We start from the raw sequence: 8,936 nt of genomic DNA, 5'->3' as shown, positions 1-8,936 counted from the left end.
TTTTTGAGATGGAGTCTCGCTCTGTCGCCCAGGCTGGAGTGCAGTGGCCAGATCTCAGCTCACTACAAGCTCCGCCTCCCGGGTTTACGCCATTCTCCCACTGCAGCCTCCCGAGTAGCTGGGACTACAGGCGCCCGCCACCTCGCCCGGCTAGATTTTTGTATTTTTTAGTAGAGACAGGGTTTCACCGTGTTAGCCAGGATGATCTCCCCACCAGCATGGTTCAAACTTCATTTACCATGGAATTTTAACGAATTCTGTAAGGTCCAAACCTTGCTGCTGGCTCTTTAGTCCAAAAAACATGACATAAATAACAGATGGGCATCATGATTAGAACATCACTGCTTTCGAAGACTAGTGGTGATTGGCTGGTCAGTGCTGGTCTGTCATTCAGCTCATGCAGACGCCAGACAAGTGTATAGTTGGGTTGCCTCCTTGTCTCTCAGTGATCAACAGATATAACATTTTATGAAATTCAATGATTGGGCCGGGCGCGGTGACTCACACCTGTAATCCCAGCGCTTTGGGAGGCCAAGGTGGATGGATCACTTGAGGTCAGGAGTTGAAGACCATCCTGGCCAACCTGGTGAAACTCCGTCTCTACTAAAAATACAAAAATTAGCCAGGCGCCCGTGGTGGTGGGCGCCTATAATCCCAGCTACTCGGAGGCTGAGGCAGGAGAATCACTTAAACCTGGGAGGCAGAGGTTGCCGTGAGCCAAGATTGTGCCACTGCACTCCAGCCTGGGTGACAGAGCGAGACTCCTTCTCAAAATAATAATAATAATAATAATAATAATAATTTTAAAAATCGGATGAATAACTGGAAGGGGGAATGGCTAACAAATATAAAAGTACAGCCAAAAAAAATGAGGATAAGACTGGAAGTGAAATTGTATATGAAGCTGTGGCACGAACTATATTGAAAGTCTGATGAATATCATGATATAGTTTGGATGCTTATCTCCTCCAATTCTCATGTTGAAGTGTGACCCCCCCCAATGTTGGAGGTGGGGCTTAGTGGGAGGGGTTGGGCCATGGGAGTGGATCCCTCAGGAATGGCTTGGTGCCCTCTTCAAGGTAATGAGTGGTAGTAAGTTCACATGAGAACTGATTATTTAAAAGTGTGGCAGCTCCCCATCCCTCTGTCTTGCTCCTTCTCCTGCCATGTGATACACTGCTCCCCCTTTGCCCTCTGCCATGGTTGTAAGCTTCCCCAGGCCTCACCAGAAGCAGGTGCTGGTGCCATGCTTCTCGTACAGACTGTAGAACTGTGACCCAAATAAACCTCTTTTCTTTATAAATTACCTAGTCTCCAGTGTTCCTTCAGAGCAACACGAAATAAACTAATACATATAATAAACGAGGTAAAGTTGCTTCAACATATTTTTTAAATTTTTTCTTTTAATTTTTTTTTCTTTGTTGCCCAGGCTAGTCTTGAACTCCTGAGCTCAAGAGATCCTCCCACCTCAGCCTCCCAAAGTGCTGGGATTACAGGCATGAGCCAACACGTCCAGGCTGCTTCAACATCTTTTAGTTTAAATTGCACTGGAAACAGAAGTCATTTGTGGTTGAAATGGAATGTTTACTTCTATGTTGAACTGAAGACTGTAATTTGTTAACAATCCCCATCGGTTTGGCCAGCATTCAGGCTGAAGCATTGAAGTTAATTGCCACATTGACAGAAAACAGTAATTTCAAGGAGACTGTAGAAACTTTTACCAACGGTAAAGGGTGGTTTGTTTCATCATTTCAGAAGTTGGCATGAATTGATTAATGTGAAACTGTCAAGCACAGATGAGGATGTTGCTGTGAATTCTGCAAGGATTCAGATGTCAAGGATTTTTTTTTTTGGTCAGGGTCTCGTTCTGTTGCTCAAACTGTACTGAAGTGGCACGATCATGGCTCACTGCAGCCTCAAACTCCTGAGCTCAAGCAATCCTCCAACCTCACCCTCCCAAGTAGCTTAGATGATAGGCATGTGCCACCACACCCAGCTAGGTTTCTGCATTTTTTTAGAGGCCAGGGGCGGTGGCTCATGCCTGTAATCCCAGCACTTTGGGAGGCCATGGCTGGCGGATCACCCAAGGTTAGGAGTTCGAGACCAGCCTGGCCAACATAGTGAAACCCCATCTCTACTAAAAATACAAAAATTAGGCCAGGCATGGTGGCTCACACCTGTAATCCCAACACTTTGGGAGGCCAAGAAGGGTGGATCACCAGGTCAGGAGTTCAAGACCAGCCTGGCCAACATAGTGAAACCCCATCTCTACTAAGAATACCAAAAAAAATTTTTTTTTCTATAGATGGGGTCTCACTGTATTGCCCAGGCTGGTCTTGAACGCCTGAGCTCAGGCAATCCTCCGGCCTTAATCTCCCAAAGTGTTAAGACTATAGGCATGAGCCACCACATCCAGCTGATTTTGTTTTTTTTAACTAACCACTATACTAACGAGGATCAAGGATAATTATTAAGGCAGGCAGCGGTCACGAAAAGGATAACGATGTCCTAGAAGAAATGCCGCTGGCAAAAAGTTTAAAAGAACTTGGAGATATTTCACAACATTGGAAGTACAAAGGATAAGATGTTGAAAGTTGATCCAAACTTAGAAAGGAGTATGACAATTTGCCAAGGCATGCAAAATGTGTTCTTTTTTTGTTGTTGTTGTTTCTTTTGAGATAGAGTCTCGCTCTTGTCACCCAGGCTGGAGTGCAATAGCGCAATCTCGGGTCACTGAAACCTCCACCTTCCAGGTTCAAGCGATTCTCCTGCCTCAGCCTCCTGAGTAGCTGGAATTATAGGCGCCCACCACAATACCCAGCTAATTTTTTTTGTCTTTAGTAGAGACAGGGTTTCACCATGTTGGGCAGGCTGGTCTTAAACTCCTGACGTAAAGTGATCTGCCCGCCTTGCCCTCCCAAAGTGCTGGGATTACAGGCATGAGTCACCGTGCCCGGCCTTCTTTTTTCTTTTTTTTTTTTTTGAGACAAGGCCTCACTCTGTCACCCAGGCTGGAGTGCAGTGGTGTGATCATGGCTCACTGCAACCTTGAACTCTTGGGCTCAAGCTGCCATCCTCCTGCCTCAGGAGGCAGCTAGGACTGCACACATGCGCCACCACACTTGGCTGCTGTGTTTTCGTGTTTTTTTTTTAATTTTTGTAGAGACAGGGTCTCACTATGTTACCCAGTCTGTTCTGAAACAGCTGGCCTCAAGCGATCTTCCCGCCTTGGCCTCCCCAAGTGCTGGAATTACAGATGTGAGCCACCACGCTCAGCCTATATATACTATTTATAATTGTTCTCTTTGGTGTGGATAAAACACATCTCTATCAGACTGGCTCATGGGTGCAGAATTCCATTGGTACTTATTGAAAAACAGAAAATTGTTTCCTATAACCATGATACTTGAAGGATAGTTTGTCTGAATATAAAATCCTGGCTCGGCCGGGCGCGGTGGCTCAAGCCTGTAATCCCAGCACTTTGGGAGGCCGAGATGGGCGGATCACGAGGTCAGGAGATCGAGACCATCCTGGCGAACACGGTGAAACCCCGTCTCTACTAAGAAATACAAAAAATAGCCGGGCGAGGTGGCAGCGCCTGTAGTCCCAGCTACTCGGGAGGCTGAGGCCGGAGAATGGCGTGAACCCGGGGGGCGGAGCTTGCAGTGAGCTGAGATCCGGCCACTGCACTCCAGCCTGGGCGACAGCGCGAGACTCCGTCTCAAAAAAAAGAAAAAAAAAAAAAATCCTGGCTCACACTTGTAAAGGTATAATGTCTAAAACCTGCTGCTCCGTTGCTATCTTGCTTTGTATGCTGGTTTAAAAAGTCTGCTGTAGGCCAGGCGTGGTGGCTCACGCCTGTAATCCCAGCACTTTGGGAGGCCGAGGCAGGTGAATCATGAGGTCAGGAGATCGAGGCCATCCTGGCTAACATGGTGAAACCCCATCTCTACTAAAAAAATACAAAAAATTAGCCAGGCATGGTGGCGGGCACCTGTATTCCCAGCTACTCAGGAGGCTGAGGCAGGAGAATGGCATGAACCAGGGAGGCGGAGCTTGCAGTGAGCCGAGATCACGCCACTGCACTCCAGCCTGGGCAACAAACTGGAGTCCTTGAGGGTTTTTTTTTTAAAAAGAGTCTTTGAGGCCAGGCATGGTGGCTCACACCTGTAATCCCAGCACTTTGGGAGGCCAAGGTGGGCGGATTACCTGATGTCAGGAGTTCCAGACCAGCCTGGCCAACATGGCGAAACCTCATCTCTACCAAAAATACAAAAATTAGCCGGGCGTGGTGGCAGGTGACTGTAATCCCAGTTACTCGGAAGGCTGAGGCAGGACAATCACTTGGATCCAGGAGGCGGAGGTTGCAGTGATCCGAGATCATGCCACTGCATTCCAGAGTGGGTGACAGAGTGGGACTCCGTTTCAAAAAATAATAATAATAAAAGTCTTTAAAATTAGAGTTTTACTAGGATATGTTTCAAAGTTGATCACACTGAGTGAATCTTCCCACATTCCCAGTGGGCTCTTCCAATGTGCAGATTTTTTGCTCCTGGACAGTTTTCTTACAGTGTTAAATATTAGTTCTAGTTTAGTTGTTTATTTTGTCTTCAGGGACTCCAATAACACACATGTGATTTGTTCTTTGAGTATATTCTGTTTCTATTACTTTCTTTGGACCCAGCCTACTTCTTTATCTCATTTTCATTCTCTTGCTTGGTTTCCTGTGTTCTTTTAATGCCCCTTATTAAATTTTTATTTGAATTTATTCTCCCTTGGGCATCTTGTAATTTAATCTTTACTTCTAGATAATTTTGTCTGTTTATTCCATTTCTTTCCAGAATTCAATCAAATCTATTTTCATTTCTTCTTCTATTTTGTCTATTTCTGTTCTTCGTTTTTAAATTTCCCACCCAAAGTGGTTTTGCATGTCTTCAAAAGCTTGTTTTGCATATATTTGGTTCTGTTTAGTGTTGTATTACAGCTTTCTTCTTCGTCATGGCTATTGTTTCAGAGGTTTGTGAATTTTCCTTGGTTCATATGTGATGAAATTCATTTTCTGATATTTTGCAATAACTGTATGAACCTATCTTTTCATTATTCATTTTTGTGGTATTGGATGTTTTACAAGATCCCTAGATAATGCGCCCTCTTCTGGCAACGTTATGAAGTCCAGATGCTTTAGTGAATTTGTTTTGCAGGGGTGGGGGTTGTGGGTCTTCTTTTTTTTTTTTTTTTTTTTTGTCTTGGAGGGCAATTAAACTTCTCCATTTGCTTCCCTAGTCACACTCAAATGCCAAAGGACACTTTTCCCTTCTTTTGTGGGTAGTTGCTCCACAAGGATCTATGTATTTCCAAGACTGTGGCTTCATATTTCACCTGTAACTTTTTTTTTGAGACAAAGTTTTTGCTCTGTCACCCAGGCTGGAGTGCAGTGACACGATCTCAGCTCACTGCAACCTCCACCTCCTGGGTTCAAGCGATTCTCCTTCCTCAGCCTCCCGAGTAGCTGGCACGTGCCACCACACCTGGCTAATTTTGTATTTTTAGTAGAGATGGGATTTCACCATGTTGGCCAGGCTGGTCTCGAACTCCTGACCTCAGGCGATCCACCCGCCTCGGCCTCCCAAAGTGCTGGGATTACAGGCATGAGCTACCGTGCCTGGCCTCATGTGTACTTTTAAATCCTCCACGTATTGTCCCAGCTCTGACACTACTGCAGACACTTTTGAACATTTTCAGGCTCAAGGTGTACTTAGCGTTTTTGGTGAGGTCTTAGATCAAGCTTAAGCCCTTTACAACTCCCTCCTCTCCTTTGCCCCAGTTTTCCTCAGCCAGTCTTGTGGCAGGTGGGGCTGGAATGGGCATGTGGGAAGGAAAGTCTGAGCTGTCACTTGTTTTTCCTTTTTCTCTCTTTTCTCTTCTTCTCCTTCTTCTCCTTCTTCTTCCTCTTCCTCCTCCTCCTCCTCCTTCTTCTTCTTCCTCTCTCTCTCTCTCTTTCCCTCCCTCCCTCCCTCTCTCTCTCTCTCTTTCTTTCTTTCGTTTCTTTCTTGTCTCACTCTGTCTGGTCCAGGTTGGAGTGCAGCCTGGACCTCCAGGGCTCAAATAATCCTCCTATCTCAGCCTCCCAAGTAGCTAGAACTACAGGTGCACACCACCACGCCCAGCTAATTTTTGTATTTTTTGTAAAGATAGGTTTTCACCATGTTGCCCTGGCTAGTTTCGAACTCCTGGGCTCAAGTAATCTGTCCACCTCAGCCTCCCGAAGTGCTGGGATTACAAACGTTGAGTCACCACGCCCGGCCGGGTAATTTCTATGTTATTTGTTTTTCTTGTTCTTTTTAAGTTTGAGCATTCTTGTCTCCAAGTTATCCTGAGGGCTTGCTGTTGCATAATTTTATCTTTTCTCCTCATTCCATATTGTTTCTCTAGGCGACACTGGGGACCTACGCTGCTACCATTGTCCTCCTACCTGAAAGCCTCTGACAAAATATTGTCTTCCCATTCCATCAAAGGTTTAGAGGCCTCAGTGTCCACGGGAGAATGCTGCCAGGAATTGACACTGCATGGTTTTTTTGAACTGGAAGGCTGCCCCCGTCGCTTTGCCTGGGGGCCAAGAGCTCTAAGAGGAAGACTGACCCTGACTGTCCACCAAGGAGCTGCTGCTGCCACACAACAGAGACAAGGAGTCCGCCGTACCCAGGGGATCCCTGAGACATCTCTGAGGATTGCCGGGTTCAATGACAGTGTTAATGAAAGCCTCAAGTGACCCAATACAAGCAGAATAAGCAAGGACTCAAGACCCTTCAGGAATGAAGTTTGGGTCACCTCATTAAGTAAAGGAACTAAAGGAACATGAATGGGTATGGAAGAAAGAAGCTGTAAATATCAATCCAGGGTCAACAGATAAAATACAGGATGCTCAGTGTCAAAAAGGAAAACTTTAGCCCAGGTAAGTTTCACAGTGTTTAACTGAGCAAAGAACAATTCAAGAATTGGGCAGCCTCTCATGCCAGAGTGGGCTCAGAGATGCCAGTGTAGCCACGTGGTGGAAGATTTACGGACAGAAAGGAAAATGAAGTACAGAAAACATAAGTGAGATACAGGAAACAGCCAGACTGGTTACAGATTGGTGTTTCCCTTATCTGAACACAGTTTGAACAGTTGGCCACCTTTGATTAGCCAAAACTCAGTGACTGCCACAAGTGTTGGCTACAGTCTGCTTACAAGTCCATTTAGGTTATAGTTCACAATGTACAGAGAAACCTTTAAGCCAGACTTAAAATACGTAAGAAGGCAGCTTTAGGCTAAACATGATTTAACACTGGTGATAGCCTGGGCACAGTGGCTCACACCTGTAACCCCAGCACCTTGGGAGGCTGAGGCAGGTGGATCACTTGAGGCCAGGAGTTGGAGACCAGTCTGGCCATTATGGCAAAACCTTGTCTTTACTAAAAATACAAAAATTAGCCAGGTGTGGTGGCACGCACCTATAATCTCAGCTACTCAGGACGTTGAGGCACGAGAATGGGTTAAACCCGGGAGGCGGACGTTGCAGTGAGCCAAGATCACGCCACTGCACTCCAGGCTGGGCAACAGAGCAAGACTGTCTCAAAAACAAAAACAAAAACAAAACAAAAACCCACCAATTATATCTGAACCTTGGAGAAACACCTATTGGTTTTTTAGTATAAGTATGTCCTATTAACAACTAAAAAAACTCATTTTTTCCAAAATTCAAATTTAAATGCAAATCCTATATAAAATTTTTATTTGCTAAACCTAGCAACCCTAATTAGGGCCTTGTAACCCATTGCACAAACGATTCATACTTTCTTCCTTCCATGTAAAATAGAGATTAAGCAATATCTTTCCCCTTGTTTCATATAAAGTGTATTATTGATAATTGTTAACTAAAAAAAGAAACTCAATATACACAGTTTATAAATTTTGAAAGGAGGAGACTTTATTTCTTATAAAGGGTTAGGCTGGGCTTGGTGGCTCACACCTATAATCCCAGCACTTTGGGAGGCCAAGGCAGGAGGATCACTTGAACCCAGGAGGCCTTAACCAGCCTGGACAACATAGTGAGACCCCATCTCTACACAAAATTTTAAAAATTAGCCGGGTGTGGTGGCATGCACCTGTAGTCTTAGGTACCTGGAGGCTGAGGCAGGAGGATCACTTTGGCCCAGGAGTTTGAGGGTGCAGTGAGCTATGATCGCACCGCTGCACTCCAGCCTCAGAAAGGGAGTGAGACCCGCTGGGAAGCATACCTCCAGTCAAGACCAGAGACAGGAACTTCAAAGGAGGAGGGGTTAGGGTAGGAGCTTCATGCTCAATGGATTGACTAAACATACCTATTCAATAGGTTACATGAGGAGCTATGAATATTCATGAAGGTGGTTCTGACACACGCATATTGAACAAACATGCATGTAACATACAACCCATGGTCACTCTGGGGTGAAGACTTAACATTTACATGTATTATAATTAGGCCCTATATGGCAAAATGTCTTTTCAGGACACAAAGACATGCAAGTGCAGGAGCTCTGTAAGCCAGCCAGAACCAGTCCATGGTGGGTGGTCATCTTGTCAGGAAGAAATTACTGAAATCAGTCTTGTCCAACCAAAGCTGTAGTTATGGCTGGTGAAACAGTGGCTGGAGGTCAGTCAGTCAGCATCTGGTGGAGCTGAAAATGTTTTTAATATTGCTTATCTCGGCCGGGCGCGGTGGCTCAAGCCTGTAATCCCAGCACTTTGGGAGGCCGAGACGGGCGGATCACGAGGTCAGGAGATCGAGACCATCCTGGCTAACAGGGTGAAACCCCGTCTCTATTAAGAAATACAAAAAACTAGCCGGGCGAGGTGGCGGGCGCCTGTAGTCCCAGCTACTCGGGAGGCTGAGGCCGGAGAATGGCGTGAACCCGGGA

The sequence above is a fragment of the Theropithecus gelada genome, chromosome 14 (genome assembly GCF_003255815.1).
Source record: "Theropithecus gelada isolate Dixy chromosome 14, Tgel_1.0, whole genome shotgun sequence".
Classification (NCBI taxonomy): Eukaryota; Metazoa; Chordata; class Mammalia; order Primates; family Cercopithecidae; genus Theropithecus; species Theropithecus gelada.
The sequence above is the reverse complement of the archived record's forward strand: the minus strand, read 5'-3'. Positions refer to the sequence as shown.